The sequence below is a fragment of the Trichomycterus rosablanca genome, chromosome 17, assembly GCF_030014385.1.
Source record: "Trichomycterus rosablanca isolate fTriRos1 chromosome 17, fTriRos1.hap1, whole genome shotgun sequence".
Taxonomy (NCBI): Eukaryota; Metazoa; Chordata; class Actinopteri; order Siluriformes; family Trichomycteridae; genus Trichomycterus; species Trichomycterus rosablanca.
In genome coordinates, this window is record NC_086004.1 from 10165903 (window position 1) to 10187274 (window position 21372).

At 39.6% G+C, this 21372-nt stretch overlaps 1 long non-coding RNA gene across 1 annotated transcript in view; it reads right to left on the reverse strand.

Moving 5' to 3' along the window:
* Positions 1-5140: 5140 nt before the first annotated feature.
* The window catches only part of LOC134331521 (uncharacterized), a 91878-nt gene continuing 75646 nt past the window's right edge, over positions 5141-21372 (reverse strand). The window contains exon 3 of the long non-coding RNA XR_010015131.1: positions 5141-5512. This is a non-coding gene — a long non-coding RNA (uncharacterized LOC134331521). The remainder of the gene's footprint in view (positions 5513-21372) is intronic.

Genomic DNA, 21372 nt, shown 5'->3' on the forward strand with positions numbered 1-21372 from the left:
GTCTGCGTATAAGGTTGAGGTATTCACCACCAGCTCAGACTGAAGAAGTCACTTGGATGAGTGGCAAAATCTCTACAACAAACTTGTGTCCAGATGAACTGATTCAACTTTGTGGAAAGATAGATTACGAGCTCACTATGAGCTCATTTTGTAGTGCGCTGCCTTGCTGTCTTATTGCCTACATAGGCAGCTGTCTAAGTAGAGAGGATTCTAATAAGTCATCGACTTATAAGTCAGGTTATTTGAACGCACTACTTAGACACCGGTTTTCGCTTGCTAAGCTAACACAGTTAGCATCATGCCATTCAAACCAATGGGATGAGGTGGCACAACGCGCTAGCACGCCAACTAACATCTCCCTCCGTGTATGTGATTCTGAATAGAATAGAATAGAAACTTTATTTGTCATTGTAAATGGTACAACAAAATACTGTACACACGACAACACAGACATAAAACATACAGTCAATAATAGCAGCAATATAAGACTGAGGTGCAAAAATGCATAAGAGATGCAAAAATGCATGAGTTCTTGAGGGTTTGGGTGGGGGTGTACAGAGGGAATGATGGATGTTACAGCTCTGGGAAAGACAGCGGTTTTCGCTTGCTAAGCTAACACAGTTAGCATCATGCCATTCAAACCAATGGGATGAGGTGGCAAACGCGCTAGCATGTCCCTCCATGTACCGAAAATGGTTAAACTGCAGATAAATGACACTTGTACACCTTTATACAAATTAAAAATCAACTATAATTTATTTACATTTTAAAATAACTCCATTCGTTGCCCCGCATTGTCTGCCATATTTTTTGTGAGAAAAGTCGTGCCGCACTGAATGCTGGGATTGCCTTTATCGCTAAGGAAGCATCGGATGCTCCCTCGTTCTTCAGTCAAAATACTGTTTAAATTTAAGGTATCTTACTAGTGAGCATTTTAAGGCATCTAGGATTTCGAACAGCCTCCTTCTCGGGAGCGTTCATAGGACGACGTAAAATGCTGTCAATGTAGAGAGCTCACTAGGTACTCGAACACACTCAAACACACCCATTGTTATGGATTGGCAATTCTAAAACTAGTGTGTGAGACTCCTAAGATACTGTATTTCCAAGCCCATCTGAAAGATTTGCAGTTTGAATCATAATATATGAGCTCATTTTGTTTGAGTAAAACATAAATACCAGACAACTACAAATGTGGAGGATAAATATTTAACACTTGCAGGTATTCAGGAACACTTCTGCAATGTCTTGCCTCATCATTTAGCATTACCACTGGGCGCAATGCAGTAACACAACCCAGACGAGGCACCAATCCATTGCGGGGCCTTATCCATCCCCATTCAGACACATAGCCAGTCATGTCTATGTAGACACCCAACTAGCCAATAACACAGCTGGGGATTCGAACCTTGGATCCCATCAGTAGTGGACTATCATAGCTCCCAGCTGTACCAGAGTGCCATCATTCAGCCTCTTTTGGAGCATTTTAAAGCATAATTTCCCCCCAACTCATATAACTTGATCATGAATAATTAAGAAATATTCATACCAGTAGTTAAAGTTTATGACTTTGACATATAAAACCAGAACTAGCCTAGTCTCATTTTATAGTCAAAAACACAAATAAAAAGAACAAGGGAGAAACAAAAAACATAAAAAAATCCCCAAGATGTAAAACCCACAGCTTGGTACTGTAATTTTTCTTATATAATATTAAACAAACACAGATGTTCAAACAGAATTAACGAGACAGGGTGGTAAACAACAGGTCAGACAGATTTCATGCAGTGGAAGATGAAAGAAAAAGAGAAAACAATACATGAAGAAAAGGCAAAAATGTGATAATATGTACACATAGTAGAGCCCTAGACTAATGGACTCAATAAAAGGTCAAAATAGCAGCTCAGGTGGCGCAGCAGTAAAAACACACGCTGTTCATCAGAGCTGAGATCTCGAGTACATCGTATCGAATCACGGCTCTGCTTGCCGGCTGCCACATGAACAACGATTGGCCTGTTGTTCAGATAGGGGCGGGATTAAGCCGGATGGGGACTCTCTCTCAGACTAGTGCGATTACGACCTCTGCTGGCTAGTTGGTGGCGCCTGCACGGAGATGGGGAAGGAGTGCGGTAGAGGGTGTGGCTCTCGGTACACAGCGCTGTACTGCATTGCACTCATCAAAGTGTAGGTGAGTGTCGGAGGGGGCGTGGAGCACCCTCATTCTCCCCAATCAGGAGCAGGGACCAGCATTAGTGAGAGGATGATTGACGAGTAGAAATTGGATGTGCTAAAGTGGGAGAAAAAAAAAGGTCAGCTTTATTTTTACTCACTGGTTCATTTAATATCAATTTAAACTTCCAACATTTAAGTTGAATTTTGCAGTTCAGACTTTTTCTTCTTATGGACTGCAAAAAACTTCAGATAGAACATGCCATTAGCTGCCCAGATGGCACAGCAGGATGTTCCGCTAGCACACCAGCGCTGCGATTCTGAACTCTCCGGGTTTGAATCTCAGCTCTGCTACTGGTCGGCTGGGTGCCCCCTACCGGGCACAATCCTGCAGCAGACAAAATTGGCCACTAAGTCTGCTGTGTGGGAAAAGACCGGACTAAAAACCTGTACAGAAGTGGTGGAACGTGGAGATCAGCGCCAGACTGGCCTCATGTACAAATCCACCTAAGTATGAGTGGATAAGAAGGGGTTGGAGGACTGCACATGCGTTGGAGTGTGTGTGAAGCAAATATACCCTCCTCAGACGCGATTGGGGTCCACAGCAGCAGAAGAATGATTGGCTACGCTACATCAAAAAAAAAAAAAGGGAATGCTATTAATTACACATGTAACCTTTTAAAACCTTATCTACTTATTGTGGATTAAAATTCCCATCTGCAGCTGGTACTGGACCACAATTGCTTCACCTGTTACACTATGTGCAGTGCATTGAGCACTGTGATTGGATTTTATTGTCATGCTTTTGTTTAAGTAATACAGTGATCATCTGTAAATATCTCCCACAATATCAAACTATAGGTGCTTGGGTGGTGCGGCGGTAAATTGCACTAGCCCCCTACTGCTGGGGTTCATGTAATCCTAATAGTGCTATTAGCTGTCTGGATGTCTACATACAGACATGATGAGGACCCATGCCCAGTGATTCCAGAGAAGATTTCAGCAGAGCTTAATTTAAAGGGGACTCTAACCAGGATAAAGTGGTGCTAAACATGAAAGTGAATGAATGAATGTATAACAAATTGTCCATCATACACAAAATAATGTACAGTCACTGTCAGATCAGCAAAGTTCAGATCAAAGCTTACTCACTGGAAAATCAACAGCCTTGATGTCAATTAGATCCAATCAAAAAACGTTTTCTGCACCCTTTGTATAACGCCTACATGGCTGAGTACTCTCTAGAGACGCTGAACAGAATGAGGCAGATGCTGTGGTTGCTGTCTCTGTATAATTCAGAATTACAGAGCAGACATTAGCCAACATTATAAATGGAACTGATGTCCTTGTTTACTCCATGAAAAACGTTTGGTGAGGTTGTCTGAAAAGCTAGGTTGCTTTACTAAGCTTTCTGGCTGAGTGTTCTGAGGAACTACAAATCCAATAAGGTGCTACAGTTTTAATAAAATTTTTATTACAATTAATTTTAGATGGAAAGGTTTTGGTCTGCAGTTGTATTGCGGAATGCTGATAAATTGAGTAGCTGAACTGTCAACCGGTTTGTCTTCTACGTACACACAGTCAAGGGGGGTATGGCTGAGGCCTTGCAATGGCTTGATGTATTGTCCATTGTTTGCTGCTGCACTGCACCCTGTGATTCTGGCAAAACCAGACACATCGTGACCCTAGCCAAAATAAAACAAGGGTAGAACACAGAAGTTCACAAGTCACAAAATACGAGTCCGAGTCAAGTCACGAGTCTTTAGGCTAAAGTCCGAGTCAAGTCACAAGTCAATATATTATAAAACATATATTGGAAATGCAGCGTAGAAATAAACAAATAATATGTAAGTTCAGATAAAAAACAACAACAGATTAGCAACTGTATTTTGCTGTTTTACTTAGTGCCTTTACTTTCCTAGTCATTGTGCAAATGAATGTAATTTCTGTAACAAGAAGGTACAAGTTAAAAGCTTAAACTGATACGTTTTGTTTTCATTGCGAAACAAAAGCGCAAGATTTATTACGGCACAGCGACCAAAATCAAAAACACAGCAAAAAAAAATCATATCCATTGCTTACCTTAGCTTATGTTCTTCCAGATGCTATTACATTTATAATCGTGCGTTGTCCCATTAGGAATATAATCCGTTATTTTGTAAATGTGCTTATAATTAAAAACCTCCAAACTTTTCCCGGTTGTGAAGTAAAACACTCGTTAGAAAGCCAATCAAGCGTTTCATTGACACATCATCTGTGTGACGCAAACTGAATAAATGCATTTATTAATAAAAATTAAAATCAGAAGGTCTGATTGGTTCAGAAAGCGCTCTTTCAACCATTAGCACCAACTCTGTAGGAGCGTTCCATTCACCCCAGTTGTTCCTGTGAAGTGCAGGATGTACAATGTAGGGTATTCCACTATTTTAAGGGAGATTCCAATCCAAAGGTAATGAAAATGTTCAAATGAAGTGAACTTTATATATATATAGCTGACGCTAGGGACTCTTGTTTTTTACGAGTCATTTTTTTGCAAGTCATGAGTCGAGTCGGAGTCATTTGAAACGAGTCAAGGTGTGAGTGACTTACGTGCGACTCTGACTTGAATCGCAGACCCCGAGTCAAGTCCCCATCTCTGGTAGAACATGACAATGATGATTGTGATTGTGTGATTTTTGATATAAAGTGGTGAGCCATGATCCATCTTTGGCTGCCAAAACTTCTAATGGATCCTCCTTTTATATCCAATCATAATTTCCTCACCTGTTACCAATTCACCTGCTTTTTGGAATGTTTCAAGGCACTATTTATTCAACCCTTTCTCACTTTTTTATTGGTGTCCAGGGATCAAGTACAAAATGTGTTAATATTTACACAATACAATCAAGCAAATCAGTCAGAACATTAAAAGTCATAACTTTGTATCTTTGTCAGTTAAATGAAGGTTACATGAAACTCACAAATCCCTCATTCTTGTTTTTATTGCATTTTACATCAGTTTTGTTTGTTTAGAAGTGTTTGTTCAGAGATTAACACCGATCAGATTGAATGAGTGGTCCCTGATGAGCGGAGGCAGGGGGTGAATCACAGATTTGCTGTGACAATCACAGGTTTGACAGTAAACAGTTCAGAGTGGATATTGTACATTAGGGTCGTGATCCTTCTAGCTGCAGTTAGTAGCTTCTGCCTGCTACTACTGATGTGTTTCCAGGAACTGATCTTCTCACAGACGACATCCAGTTCTCATTTCTGCACTATCCCTTTGCTATCCACTTTCTCCATTGCAGGATGTACTGATGTAACATGTCTTTAATTTGCTACTTTGTTTTTGTAACACTCTGGGCTATGACGAGACAAGAGAGGGCGAACACACACTCAAGATTACACAAGACAGGTAGGAACTAGACAAAACAAACTAACAAGACCTATGCTAAATGCTAACCTAAACTAAACATACACGAACAATGCTAATCTAATCTAAAGGCTAAACACTAAGCTAAACAAGAACTAGACAGGACTAGACAGAGCTAAACAGGGCTAAACAGGACTAAACAGGACTTACAAACAAAGGTTAAGGCAAAGGCTGAACTGACTGACAGACAGACAGACAGACAGACAGACAGACAGACAGATCAAAATCGCTTGCTAAGGTAAATTCAAGCAAACCAAACCGACAGAACAGAATCACATCAAATATTCTTCGTCTGACTGATCCACAGGCCTCCTTAAATGTCCGCAGCTAAACAAGAAGCACCTGTGGATCATTAACAATTAGTGTTGGCTAAACACAGAATGCTCCTGGAAAGAGGGGTGTGGCACTTAGGAGCACATACAGGCTGCACACGTGACAGTTTTACATAATTTGCCCACCCTCTTATTTGCAATTTTCCTTTTAAGTGGCCTTTAATCCACAGTATTATTTTATCTTTCAGGCATTTTGGGGATTGCGCCTCATTACTATCTAGCAAGGGGCATCCAGCCCTGTTAAAAAATCTAACTAATACATGACAGAGTGACATGTCTGTTTACTTCCAAAATATATTCTGGTTTGATTATTTTTGTTTGATTATTTAGTGCAATTTTGGGTTTGGCTCATTTTTGCCCAGGAAAATATACCCTGTTATACACTCATTGTAGGTATACATTTAGAGATTAGAGCTATACAATGTGTATCTTTTATTAGTGGACACTTTCTGATCACAGGACACTGTTGGCTTGGCGATGATATGAAAGATTTAAAACCCAAATGACATCTGGTCAGTAGGGGTCCCCAATTAGTGGATGGGGTACAGGTGGTGACAAATGACCTACAAAACCTACTGTATGGTGGGTGGAGCTTATAAAATTATTAATAAATGTACGTGTTCCTACAAGTATGTGTTGCATGTACTTTATGCAATTTATATGAGTATGCAGGGGTGGGAAGAGGGTTCAAAATAGCAGTCTATCCAGTGTTTATTGGCCATATAATCCTGATCTGGCTGTAAAACTGATCTTCCTTACCTTGTGGACCTACATTTAAGTGGATGAATCTTTCCTATTAAAGAAACTTTGTCAGATATCTTTTTAGTAGTCTGGAGGAAAATCTAATTAAAGTTTATTGAATGATGAAATAATTGCTTTCTTTAAAGCTTCATACCTAAAGTGAAACACAATACTTAGATGATCTCAAATAACCCAATCATGTCTGAGCTGCACCACCTCCAAAGGATTGGTTTAAATAAATAAGAACAAAATCAATGCCAAACAGGCACCAGAGTTCTGACTCTGAATGGTTTCATAACTCAGACCAGCCGTTCAGTGCAACTGGAGATGTTTATCTGTAAGTCTGTGACCTTATGTGAGCATTGATCTGGTTTCTTTGTATGGAAAGTGCTTCATTAGTCGGTTCATTTTCATTACTGCATTGAATTATTTTAACAATATATAGGACATAATGTTGAATAAAATGTTGTATGTAATGTATTTTTTTTTTAGCTACAAGGGACAAAAAAGGGGCATAAAAGGCTCAGAGAAGTGCATTGTGGGTGTTGGAAAGGGGTTACTAAGCATCTACCTAGAGCACAGAAAGGCAGAGAGGTGATTATGCAGCAGATAAAGTCCAGCCAGGAGTAAAATTGGATAGACTAGTTAGACCAGATGTTTTTTAGCCAAAAAGCGTGGATGCTAATGGTAACTAATTCATAGCCAACACAAGAAACTAGATGCTGTGAAGGTTCCAATAAAGTTAACCTTTGTAATACTGTAGTGAATCTTTTGAGATGATCCGGATTTATACAATTGGTTAAATTTGATAGATAGATAGAGAGAGAGAGAGAGAGAGAGAGAGAGAGAGAGAGAGAGAGAGAGAGAGAGAGAGAGAGAGAGAGGGAGAGAGAGAGAGAGAGAGAGAGAGAGAGATAGATAGATAGATAGATAGATAGATAGATAGATAGATAGATAGATAGATAGATAGATAGATAGATAGATAGATAGATAGATAGATTCCACGATTCAAATCGATTTGACATGTAAAATGAATCGATATTCACTTTAAACAGCAGAGAGCACTGGTGCTATACACCTCGCCTGGTTGACGTCACTGGCGCTATACACCTGGTTGCCAGATTAAGGGTTTTTCAGCCAAATTGGGCTTAATTCAAAATTGTTTTGCATAGTTTGTACCTACCTCAGAAATAAAAGAACATTCATTATTTAGATAAATAAAAGATAAGCACAAATACAGTATTTTCTTTTCTTTTTTAAGAGAAATAATAAAAGGAAACATCACATCATGGGTAGAGTATATCATTACATCCCTATTAAAAGTGCTTCCCTCTATTCTGAATACTCACTCTTGGCAATCATAATCTTGGTAAACCATTATTTAAAGGGTACAATTAGATGACCTTTATAACACATTAGTAAGCAGTATATAAACATTTTATTAAGCAAAGATAAAAAAATGTAGACGACTTTATGTAAGAATCTGTTAGACTGTCAAATTTATGAAGCCTGGTTAACCACTAAATAAACACTGACGGCCTTAAACAATATTGGCGCTGAATGTGTCATTTTATAACACTGTTTGAACATACTATTTTTGTCAAGGCCTTGAATGGCACAGCCGAGACCAGAGATCAAGTCTTGTTGGTATCACCAGCCTTGTCGGGCCCTTAGAAGACACAATTGACCGTGTCTGAAAGAACGAATGCCAAATGAATAATCACCTCCTTGCCATAATTGCCTTCTACTGTCTGTTTTAGACTTGTGCAGTGTGTAGTGGTGGAAAATACAAATAGAATAGAATAGGTCTTCATATACCGTGTGTTCAAGCTCGTTATAGGAATCTGCCACTGGCTACATTCACCCAAGAAGGATGGGTCCCTGCTGAGATTTTCTTGCTTTTATCAGTCTATCTTCTGTTATGGATCAACATGGCTAGATTCATCCAAGAAGGATGGGTCCCTGCTGAGTCTGGTTCCTCTCAAGCTTTTAAGGCAGTTTTTTCTTGCCACTGTCGTCCTTGGCTCGCTCAACAGGGGTTTTTGGTCTGTCGGTCCTGGATTCTGTAAAGTTGCTGTAAAGACAGTCTGTTGTAAAAAGCGCTATACAAAAACAATTGACTTGACTGGTGTAAAAATCTATTCTTTGTCATGTGTTGGCATGAAGGTGTCGTGCAACTGGCAGGGGTCACCGGAGTTCACAGGGGAATTGAAATATTTAATACATTTTTTGAGCTACATAGATTAAAGTGACACATTCTATTAAAGTAATCTTTGCTTGTAATTGATACCAACAGCCTGTATTTTATTTCTGTCAGTGTAAAAGTTGAAATGTACTTCTAGAGTAGAAAGCTCGAATGGAATTATCAGTGGGTTTCAGTATGGCTCAGGATTTGCTGATGGAAAGTAAAGTCATTACTGACTGATGCACCATGTGCTGTCTGATCCGAAGCATCACGGTCCATTAAGTAATACGATACTGATGTGTTCTCTCAGCAATCTCTTCTCAGTATGAGACAGAAGTTGAATCACTTATTATAGTATTTATGGTATAGCATAATTCTTCACACCAGATTACTATAATTATTTTCTAAGCAGCATGTGTATGTTGCCACTGATTTAATAGGGAGAAATCTTTTCCACTGAGAATCTTTCTGTAATTAAAGATCATAATTCTATTGCTGATGTAACTATTATGTCACCCTGATTTTAATATGGACAGAGATAGATAGAATAGATAGAATGCCTTTATTTGTCATATATACATATACAGGTGTACAGTACAACGAAATTATTTCTTCACATATCCCAGCCTCTTTGGAAGCTGGGGTCAGAGCGCAGAGTCAGCCATTTTATGGCGCCCCTGGAGTAGAGAGGGTTAAGGGCCTTGCTCAAGGGCCCAACAGTGGCTGCATGGCAGAGCCGGGATTCAAACTCTCAACCTTTTAATTGACAGCCCAAAGCTCTACGCACTAGGCTACCACTGTCCCAAAGGACAAAGAGACAAAGGTGGGTAATAATGAACTAGATTTCTTGTTATATAGCTCTGTCTGCCGGCTAGGCTGAGCAGCCACATGAACAACGATTGGCCTGTTGTTCAGATAAGGGTGAGATATTAAAGCCTGATAGGGTCTCTCTCTCATAACTAAAAAGAGAGACGGGAAAAGAGTGCTCTCAGGGTGTGTCTCTCCGTACACAGTGCTGAGCTGCACTGCACTCGTCAAAGTGTAGGTGATAAGATGCATTCGGCATGCTGCCCATGTGTCGGAGGAGGCGTGGGTTAGCTTTGTTCTCCTCAATCAGAGCAGGGATAGGCATTGGTAGAGACGAAGCATGATGCAATCGGGCAATTGGACGCGCTAAAAAGGGAGAAAAAGGGGAAAATATTTTTCCTCTGTCCCAACTTTCTTGAAACTGAAGTTATACTTTGTGCATTCTTCTTCTGTGTGGTCCGGTCCAACGGATCATGTTCAATGCAGCATGACGAGACATCCCTACCTTAATGAGTGCCCATTTAAAGGACTCCGGTATCTGATCTAAACCTGTTTTGCACTTCAAAGCAGTGAGATAGAGAGACTCAGAGACAGTGAGTCTCAAAGACTCGTATCTAATTTCATTAAATCAAAAGAAAAGGGGAAGTCGATTGGAATTAAGCCCTGTTCTTTTTAACTCTGGACATTAAGATGGCGAAAGTACTCACTGTTTGGACTTCTGGTCTCCACTGATGTGGTTAGGAATTGAGGTCACACTTTGATGCCTATGTGCTGCTTTATTCTTGGCATCTGATTTTTTTTACTCAGCTTTTGCTCTCTATGGGTAGCAAACATTCGATGTTTCAGTAAACCATGATACTCTGATTGACTCTGAGAGTTCACAGCCGATCTGTTTCTCATGACACATAATCATAAATGGCTCATAAAGCCATTACAACTACTTGTAATAAAGCTTATTTCACTTTTTTAAACTGATAATTTGTCCCCCAATTTTCTCCCTTAATCTAGTCATATCCACTAACCCTGATTGCGTTTTACTTTACCTCTACCGATACAACCCTTCACCACTGACTGAGGAGCTCTGCAACTGATACACTGCCCCTCCTTCATGTGTGCAGTAACAAGGCCAGTTCATATGCGGATCAGCCATGTGTACAGAGAGACACACCCTGATCAGCATTATCTCAATTATCTCAATCAGCCAGCAGAGATCGTAATTGCACCAGTTTTGAGGAACCCTGGTCCGGCTTTTCCCACCCTGTGAACAACAGCCAATTTTTGTTCATGTAGCCTCCCAGCCCAGCCGGATGGCAGAGCTGAGACTCGATATGATGTATTTGAAATCCCAGCTCTGGTGTACTAGCGTATTTTACCGCTGCGCCACCTGAGCGGCTACACTAAATATTTTAAAAGCATCCCAGTTGACTTTGACTTGGCCACTGAATGTGTGAATATGTTTATGTCTGCCCTGCGATTGACTGACACTGTCCAGGGTGTCTATGTGTGCCCTGCACCCATTGAGAACTGGGATAGGCTCCAGCATCCCCCGCAACCCTGATTAGGAGAAGTGGTTTAGAAAGTGTGTTTTTTGCTGGCCATTGTCCTGTTGTCTCTCTGAAATATATATTTCTTCAATTACTTGATGCTGTCCAGGACCCCAGGCAAAAAGACCCAAATCTACAAGATCCTTCAACCACTGAAATGAGTTTCAATGAGTTGTTAGCCTGGGATGTGAATAATTTATAAATGTGTTTAATAAAAAAACATAAATCTTCATTGTGACAAATAATTTACATAATTTCTATTTTGTATATTGCTTTATGGTTTTTAATATGTGCCTGAATAGAGATCATTAACATTTTCAGTACAGATAATTCAACAGACCGGTGCTAATTAAGTTTATTAGTTTAAAAAATGTAAAACTTCAAGCTGTTTGCAGTAAACCAATCAAATAATAGCAAATTAAACAGCTCAACAACTAATATAAGACATGGTTTATAACATATTTACTTTTCATTTCAAAGAAACCTAATAAAAAACACAAATAAAAAGGAAAAATGTCACCGCTCAGGTGGCGCAGAGGTAAAAAAAAAAACACACGCTAGCACACCAGAGCTGGGATCTCAAATACATCGTATCAAATCTCAGCTCTGTCATCCGGCTGGGCTGAGCAGCCACATGAACAACGATTGACCTGTTGTTCATATAGGGGTGGGAGGGTAATAAGCCGGATAGTGTCTCCTCGTAACTGATGCAACTACGACCTCTGTTGGCTGATTGATGACGCCTGCACAGGGGCGGGGAAGGAGTGTGTTGATCAGGGTGTGTCTCTCTGTACACAGGGCTGATCTGAATTAGCACTCGCCTAGTGCAGGTAAAAAAATGCAAACCGCTGCTGCCCACGTGTCGGAGGGGGTGTGGGTTAGCTTCGTTCTCTTCAATCAGAGCGGGGCTCGGCATTAATGGAGAGGAAGCATGATGCAATTGGGCAATTGGATGTGCTAAAAGTTGGGAGAAAAGGGGGAGAAAATGCATAAACAAAATACAAAAAAAAGGAAAAATGCCTTTACTGCCTTTACTTTAAGGGGCTTAAGGGCCCAACAGTGGCTGCTTGGCACAGACAGGACACAAACTCTTACTCAACCTTCAAATTTATAGTCCAAGGCTCCAGCCCCTGAGCAACCACTGCACTACCACCACCCTAAAACATGTTCTGTCACTGACCCACATGCTTTATATAGTAAAGTAAGGAGACAGGATGGTTCAGTTTGATGGAATAAAACAGGAAATTTCAATGTCTTGCTGGGCTATTTTGTGTATCCTATTAAAATTATTATTAATTCATTATTATTAATTAAATAATTAAATATTATCACCAATTTAATTAAAAGCTGCCTTTACACAGGACTTAACATGTACTATCAAAAATGTTCTGTAATGTATTATTATAGTTAAAATGTAGATAGAAATAAGTAGACATGCTTTTCTTTAAAACTTTTTAATTTTTGTTATAACCACGGGTTTGATCTCTCTGCATTATGATTTTGTAATTTGTCTTGCAGTCAGAACAGAAATAAATGAGGCATAGTTTCCATTTTAGTGTTTGTATGCATTAATTTACACTTATGCTAATGCAGTTCTTTTATTATCTCAAGGTGTACACATCATTTGCTTCACATGCATACATTATAACTTGTCTTAGTTGAATACTTATTTTAAAATGTTAGCAAAAAAGACTCTCCAAAAATAACTTATGTAGCCACAGCTCAGACTGAAACCAGGACAGTGACTAGTATCTCATTTACATAGGCAGCTCCCTAACTAGAGAGGATTCTAATAAGTCATTGACTTATAAGGCATGTAAATGAAATGAAGTTGAGCAGACAAAACATGAAAAGTACAGTACATCAAAGTAAATGTAAGAAACTCTGTATAAACTCCTGTGAACTCCTACTAAACATCTCTGGAATAAATTGGAACGTTAACTGCAAGACAGACTACACTATTTTGTAACAGTGTCCACCACAAATTCCCTGGTCATTCCAAAATCCTGTAAGAAATCCTCTCCAGAAAAGTGGAGGCTATTGTAGCTACAAATGCTGGCTTATTAATGTCCATACTCTTCACACCCCGGTCACTCATTTTTCCAGCGGTTTACATCCCAGCATAGACCAAGAGTGCGAGCCTTAAAGACTTGGACCAACCGTCAACCTCCACAGCTTCCTTCCACAGGCCATCACCATACTTAATAAGGACTATTCCCACATTCCTCCGCTTTAAAAATCGCACACGGACTTCAACAAACATGCTGCACATCACACGTGCCTTCCACATTGTTTCGTGCGCACATTTGCACCTTTTTACTTGAATATCGATTGCACAATTTTTTTATACTTGAAGTCTGGGAGTGTACTGTACTATACATCTGTATTGCACACTACATCGGATGCTATACTGTTGTTGTTGCTGTTATATTTTTTTATTCTAGGTTTATATATAGTACAACTTTCTATTATTTAATTAGATGTTTATATGTTGACACCAGCAACAAAAGAAATTCCTTGTACACCTAGTACTTGGCGAAAATAAAGATTCTGATTCTGATACTCTTTTGGACATTTCCAAAACACGGTTAAATTGATGGACAGCAATGTAATCCTGTTGTTTACCGCTTTAATATAATCTGTACAGTCCTTTGACAGAAGAATTAGATTCGCACCTGGATGCTGTCCACTGTAATAAACATGGTGGATTTTCACCAGTTCTCAGTTTCTTTCTCACATGGTGGTTTCATTATCGCAAACCTTTAATGCCTTTTAGCTTCCTGGATGGGGTCAACATTCAGAACAACTCAACTATCACAGCATCCAGTGAGCTCGCCCTAATTTCTATATTGCAGGCATCAGCTGTTCTACTGACTAGTTTAGACATGGAATGGGAAAATGATTTTCTAATTTATGAGTGTAATGTGTGGGTCATATTAGGAATAAATAGTGTCAGCACAATTTTAAATGCATGTAAAAATAGCAGTTACTCCAGAGAACCTAAAGATCCTTCCAATACTTTATTCATTCTGTTTAAATTAATTAGTGCATCCTTGTGTACTTTTCAGAAAGCATTCTTTACCTGCCTAATTACTGAGTTCAGGTGCGTCAGCCTCTCTTACTAATAAAGGGTGTATAAAATCAATACAGTATATTTAATTATATTCTTTAAACTCAATTGGAGACGGTTCTTTCCTGTTCAAGCATGACTGGGCCATTGTGCACAAATTGTATTGAAGGTCTTAAACCTCAATTGCTTAAATTGTTTATGGTTACGATTGCAAGTCGCCTTAAATTTAAATGTTTTTTTCTAAATGCTGTTAATGTAATGTCATGAGGTCAATAAAGCCCTGACCTCAGCCTTAGCCATCCCAGTAGCCTTTAGCCTTCCAATTAAACACCTGTGGGATGAATTAGAACATTAGGTGCAATCCTAGGAAGCTGTCAAAGCTACAAAGCTACAATTTATTGGCAGAACATTTTATATTGTTATTTAATTGTTGCATGGTATGCTACAGTGATCCTCCATAACATTAAAACCACCTCCTTGTTTCTACACTCACTGTCCATTTTATCAGCTCCACTTGCCATATAGGAGCACTTTGTAGTTCTACAATTACTGACTGTAATCCATCTGTTTCTCTGCATGCTTTTTTAACCTTTAGCCTTTTACTCTGTTCTTCAATGGTCAGGACCACCACAGAGCAGGTATTATTTAGGTGGTGGATCATTCTCAGCACTGCAGTGACACTGACATGGTGGTGGTGTGTTAGTGTGTGTTGTGCTGGTATGAGTGGATCAGACACAGCAGCGCTGCTGGAGTTTTTATACACCTCACTGTCACTGCTGGACTGAGAATAGTCCACCAACCAAAAATATCCAGCCAACAGCGCCCTGTGGGCAGCGTCCTGTGGGCAGCGTCCTGTGACCACTGATGAAGGTCTAGAAGATGACCAACTCAAACAGCAGCAATAGATGAGCGATCGTCTCTGACTTTACATCTACAAGGTGGACCAACTAGGTAGGAGTGTCTAATAGAGTGGACAGTGAGTGGACACGGTATTTAAAAAGCTTCAGCAGCGCTGCTGTGTCTGATCCACTCATACCAGCACAACACACACTAACACACCACCACCATGTCAGTGTCACTGCAGTGCTGAGAATGATCCACCACCTAAATAATACCTGCTCTGTGGTGGTCCTGTGGGGGTCCTGACCATTGAAGAACAGGGTGAAAGCAGGCTAAAAAAACATGCAGAGTAACAGATGGACTACAGTCAGTAATTGTAGAACTACAAAGTGCTTCTATATGGTAAGTGGAGCTGATAAAATGGAAAGTGTGTGTAGAAACAAGGAGGTGGTTTTAATGTTATGGCTAATCAGTGTATGTGCCTGTGCAAATAAGGCTAGTTTAAGTAAATCCTTTAAAAAGCAATAGAAAAACAAACAATAAATACAAGCTGATAAAACATTAATGACAGGATAAGAGGATCTGGTGTTACTTCTGTGATTAAGAGTCAGTTTGTAATTTTCAATCCAATTGTTTAAAAAAATTTAAATAAAAGTTTAACTTCATAAAGAAATGAGAATATAGTCAATTTAAAATGTCCAAAAAGACATAAGTAAAATTGTAAAAATTGTGAAATAGTAAAACTAGTAGCCCAGTGGTAGCCAAGTGGGTAGAGCTTTGAGCTATCAACTGAAAGGTTGAGAGTTCGAATCCTGGCTCTGCCATGCTGCCACTGTTGGGCCCTCGAGCAAGGCCCTTAGCTCTCTCTGCTCCAGGATGCCGTACAATGGCTGACCCTGCGCTCTGACCCCAGCTTCTGTTGTACTGTACACCTGCCACATACATATACTGTATGACAAATAAAGCCAGTATGGGTGATTGCCAATGTAGTCTGAACTTTGCAACCCCTCATACAAGATGGCTGGTACAAATTGTGAATTCCTATTTAGGACAAAAGTCCTTAAAATTTCCTTTATCCCAATGTATTCCAAATCCAAGCTGACATTAACAGTGCATGTTCTATTGTGTGGCCTATTTTTATTTTTATTTACTGAGAGTCTGTGTGGCTCTGGGTCTATGTGGCCCCCATTTATTGATATTTACTGAGAGTCTGTGTGGCTCTGGGTCTGTGTGGCCCCCATTTATTGATATTTACTGAGAGTCCGTGTGGCTCTGGGTCTGTGTGGCCCCCATTTATTGATATTTACTGAGAGTCCGTGTGGCTCTGGGTCTGTGTGGCCCCCATTTATTGATATTTACTGAGAGTCCGTGTGGCTCTGGGTCTATGTGGCCCCCATTTATTGATATTTACTGAGAGTCCGTGTGGCTCTTGGTCTGTGTGGCCCCCATTTATTGATATTTACTGAGAGTCCGTGTGGCTCTGGGTCTGTGTGGCCCCCATTCATTGATATTTACTGAGAGTCCGTGTGGCTCTGGGTCTGTTTGGCCCCCATTTATTGATATTTACTGAGAGTCCGTGTGGCTCTGGGTCTGTGTGGCCCCCATTTATTGATATTTACTGAGAGTCCGTGTGGCTCTGGGTCTGTGTGGCCCCCATTTATTGATATTTACTGAGAGTCCGTGTGGCTCTGGGTCTGTGTGGCCCCCATTTATTGATATTTACTGAGAGTCCGTGTGGCTCTGGGTCTGTGGGGCCCTCATTTTACTATATTTTCTTTTAGTTTTTATATTTTCTTTTATGTTCTTAATTTTTTATCTCTCTTGTTTTAATTTCATGTTCCCTTAATTGTAACTAAATGTTTGCAAGAAGTCTTTCTGAGGTTCTAGATCTCAGGAATGTTTTAATGCTTTTAATTTGTCCTTATGTTAAGCACTTTGAATTGCCACTGTGTATGAAAGGTGCTATACAAATAAACTTGCCTTGCCTTGCCTTCTAGTATCATTCTATCGATTCAATACTAAATACAAGTTGTTTTCATTTCCTCACCCAATGCCAAACAATAATCATCTGCAGTTTTAAGTAATTACTCCAAGAGGTCAGTCAGAGAGCAAAAAAACAACAACAAAATCCAAACACTATAGTGCAATTTACCAGCCAGGAGCAGTAGCAGGGGTACTCATGTGAAAGAGCTGCACTATATTGTTCTCAAGGCACACAGTGAGATTAAATTGGCTTGCTAACACAGCAATGTCCTACTCAGTATGTTTGTAAATGAAGCATAATGGTGGCTTTTTGGTGTGCTCGCAGCCAAACAATTTGTTAAATTCCCTTTTACATCTAATTACAGAGATAATAGAATCCCAAAGTGGAGATTTAAACGAAATAGAAAAAGTAAAGAATTACTGAATTTTCCACAGCCACGAGGGTGCTATTCTAAAGTCTATTAAGTCCAGAAACACAGTGATGAAAATGTTAGTGAGGGAATTAAGCGGGCCTTCCAGCTATTTATATACCAGGAGATAAAAGTATTAAATATGTTTGTATAACATAGAACAAGATTTTACTAACTTTTTACTACTTTGCATGATGCCAAATTGGAGTGTGAAATTAAATTTTGAGGAAAAAAGTGGTGCATCCACAAAATAATTTAATAATATACAACCCCAAATCAGAAAAAGTTGGGACAGTATGGAAAATGCTAATAAAATAAAAATGCAGTGTTCTTTACATTTACTTTGACTTTTATTTGATTGCAGACAGTTTGAACCCAACACATTCCAAAACAAGTAGGGACGGGGCAATTTAGGGCTAGTAATGAGGTGAAAAAACTAAATAATGATGTGATTACAAACAGGTAATGTCAACAGGTGATTATAATCATGGTTTGGTACAAAAGCAACATCCAGTGAAATCGTGTATTGTGGTCAGATGAATCAGCGTATTTTTGGAAAAAATGGACACTGGACCATGTGCTCTGGACCAAAGATGAAAAGGACCATCCAGACTGTTATCAGCAACCAGTCCACAAGCCAGGGTCTGTCATGGTATGGGGCTGTGTCAGTGCTCTTAGCAAAGATCATTTAAACTTCTGTGATATCAGCATTAATGCAGAAAAGCACACTGAGATCTTAGAGCAACATATGCTGCCTTCGAGCCGTCATCTTTTCCAGGGACGTCCATGCATTTTTCACCACACAACACACACTAACACACCACCACCATGTCATTGTCACTGTAGTGCTGAGAATGATCCACCACCTAAATAATACCTGCTCTGTGGTAGTTCTGTGGGGGTCCTGACCATTGAAGAACAGGGTAAAAGCAGACTAAAAAATATGTAGAGAAACAGATGGACTACAGTCAGTAATTGTAGAACTACAAAGTGCTTCTATATGGTAAGTGGAGCTGATAAAATGGAGTGTAGAAACAAGGAGGTGGTCATAATGTTATGCCTCACTGGTATATAATACCAGATATAGGAAGGAATGAGTATAATAGTGGTAATATACAGATAATAATAATAGCAATATATATATTAAGGCCGAGATGCTGTGCTTGTCTCTGCCAAGCTCTTTTTTCTACCAGCTCTTTTCTACCAACTTCTACCTGCTGCTGTTATGTGAAGTCAATATTATCCTCGAATTATGTTGCTGTGGGGCAAAACTACCCCAACAATAGCAATTGAGTTCAATTCTCGATAGGGATTCACCTTCTAATGCTGCATCAATAACTCCTACTGCCTGAGACAGTGCCACGAGCAGTGAAGAAATACAGAGAACAAGCCAGTGGCCAACAAGGGTTCGGTGCACAGACATGATTGGCTATGGTTTGGGGAGGTCTTTTGATGGATTGGCATCCTGTTCGGTGTATTCCTGCTGTGCGTCCATTCAAACTCACCCTGACCAGGATACAGCATTGATGAAAATAAAGTAAAAATGTTTTTATGAAATTGCATTAATTATTGCAAACTATATAATATGAGGCAATTTCAAGTGTAAGAACCTGATTCATCGGCATTTTATTTAGCCGTGGTACCCAAAGGACATGTACGCACTCATTTCTCAGCAATTAAAGTTCACCCTGCTGACAAATGCTACATATATCTGTTGCCAGTTGTATAATGGCTTTCCGGCTATGATCACAGCCCATCCATTTAGCTAAATGGAACTTGTGCTATATAAGCTGGTGAACTCCTGTCACTGTTCTCCCAGAGAGCGATGACTTTGCCAATTGCATTAGTCTGAGTCACTGACAGCCTGTCAGCTAGGTAATTTGTAAAAGGCCACTTTCCACTCTTACTCTTACTTTACCACTATTATAAAATGATAATAAAAGGCAAGGTGAAGCTTTAAATGACAAGTGTTTCACACTTCCATTCATTTACATTGTCTTTTACTTTTATTCTTCATTATCTGTTCACTACTGTTGAAGCATTTGTTATTTTTTTTGACAAAAAAACTTTCCAAACACTTGTGGACACCCCTTCTGATTATTAAGTTTGGGCTTTTGGCTACATCTATTACTAACAGTCGTATAAAGTCAAATATATGCTAAATTATATGCCTTCCAGCTTTGGAGCAACTATTCCAGCATGATTGACCTTCTATACATAATGATTTAAAATGAGGGGATTTTTAACAATTACAAAATGTTCTGGTTATGGTTATAAACAGTGCTTCCTTTTATATGAGAATTCTATTCAAGCAGGTCTGTGATAGTCAATCCTAATAAATTGGATAAAATATTCATTGCCTGTGCCCAGGTGGCACACCAGCAACGAGATTCTGAACTCCTTGGTTCGAAACTTGGGTTTTTGCTGTATGCTATTTATTCATCATTCATTTTCACTAATTGTTTCATCTTGGTCTGGGTCACCGTGGGTCTAGTGCCACCCAGAAATACTGAAATCAAGCCAGACATACCACCTGGCAACAGACAGACAGCTAACTCACATTCTGCATTTTCTTTACGTTTACATTTTTGTCATTTAGCAGACACCTTTTCCACAGCGATTTACATTACTGTGATAGTATATTGTCTAAGCAATTGAGGGTTAAGGGTCCTGTGTGTAGTATTGGTGTTCTCTATCTTCTATATATTAGAATATATTGCTTTAGGTTATATTAAAGCACAAAATATAGCTAGCTACCTCTTAGACCTGTTAAATAAACTTGACTAAACTTGACTTTCATGAGTGATCCAGCAGGTGTAAGAGGATGATGTGCCCATTCAAAGCTAGAACTGTGATGCACTGTGTATTCTGACACCTTTCTATCAGAACCAGCATTAACTTCTTCAGCAATTTGAGCTTCAGTAGCTTGTCTGTTGGATCGGACCACACGGGCCAGTCTTTGTTCCCCATGACCTAGTCGCAGGTTTACTAGTGTTCCTTGGACCACTTTTGATAGATACTGACCACTGCAGTTCGGGAACACCCCACAAGAGCTGCAGTTTTGGAGATGCTCTGACCCAGTCATCACAATTTGGCCCTTGTCAAACTTGCTCAAATCCTTACTCTTGCCCATTTTTCCTGCTTGTAACACATCAACTTTGAGGGAAAAAAAAATCACCTGCTGCCTAATATATCCCACCCACTAACAGGTGCTGTGATGAAGAGATAATCAGTGTTATTCACTTCACCTGTCAGTGGTCATAATGTTATGCCTCGTCGGTGTATAGAAGAGTTATGGAGGAGCTTTGAGATGTGATCTCTTGTTTTATAGCTAATTTCTGCCAGGTAAGTTCACATGTCCAAAACCCATTTTCCAGGCACAATAAAGTCCTAGTCCACCAGACAGGGTTTTCACTTACAGATCTCTATTAACATTGTAATTTTATCAGAAGGCTTTCAAATCGGGACACTGATTTACATTTCCAACCATGAGATGGTAGCATCACCACTTTTTAAATGAACCAGGCTGAAATGTTTAAACTATTTATATAGTAGAGTGGACAGCACATTGGAGCAGCTGGTACAACCTGGGAAACTCTTCATCTACCGTCACTATGAGGAGATTCCATGTTTCCCCTTGTGTCCATGTGGGTTGTCTGTGGGTACTTTGATCTACTTCCACCAATCCACCTCCTACAAATATGCAGAAGATTAACTGTTTGTACATGTGTGACCCTATATTTTTACTGGCAGCGATTTTTCGCCTATTGCCGTGTTCACACTGAAAGTGTCATTATCACCTGTGGGCATTTGGTGGCCATGCTAACTAATGGCAAGTTAAAAAAAAGCAAATGCCATGGCAGTACAGCGTAATTTACT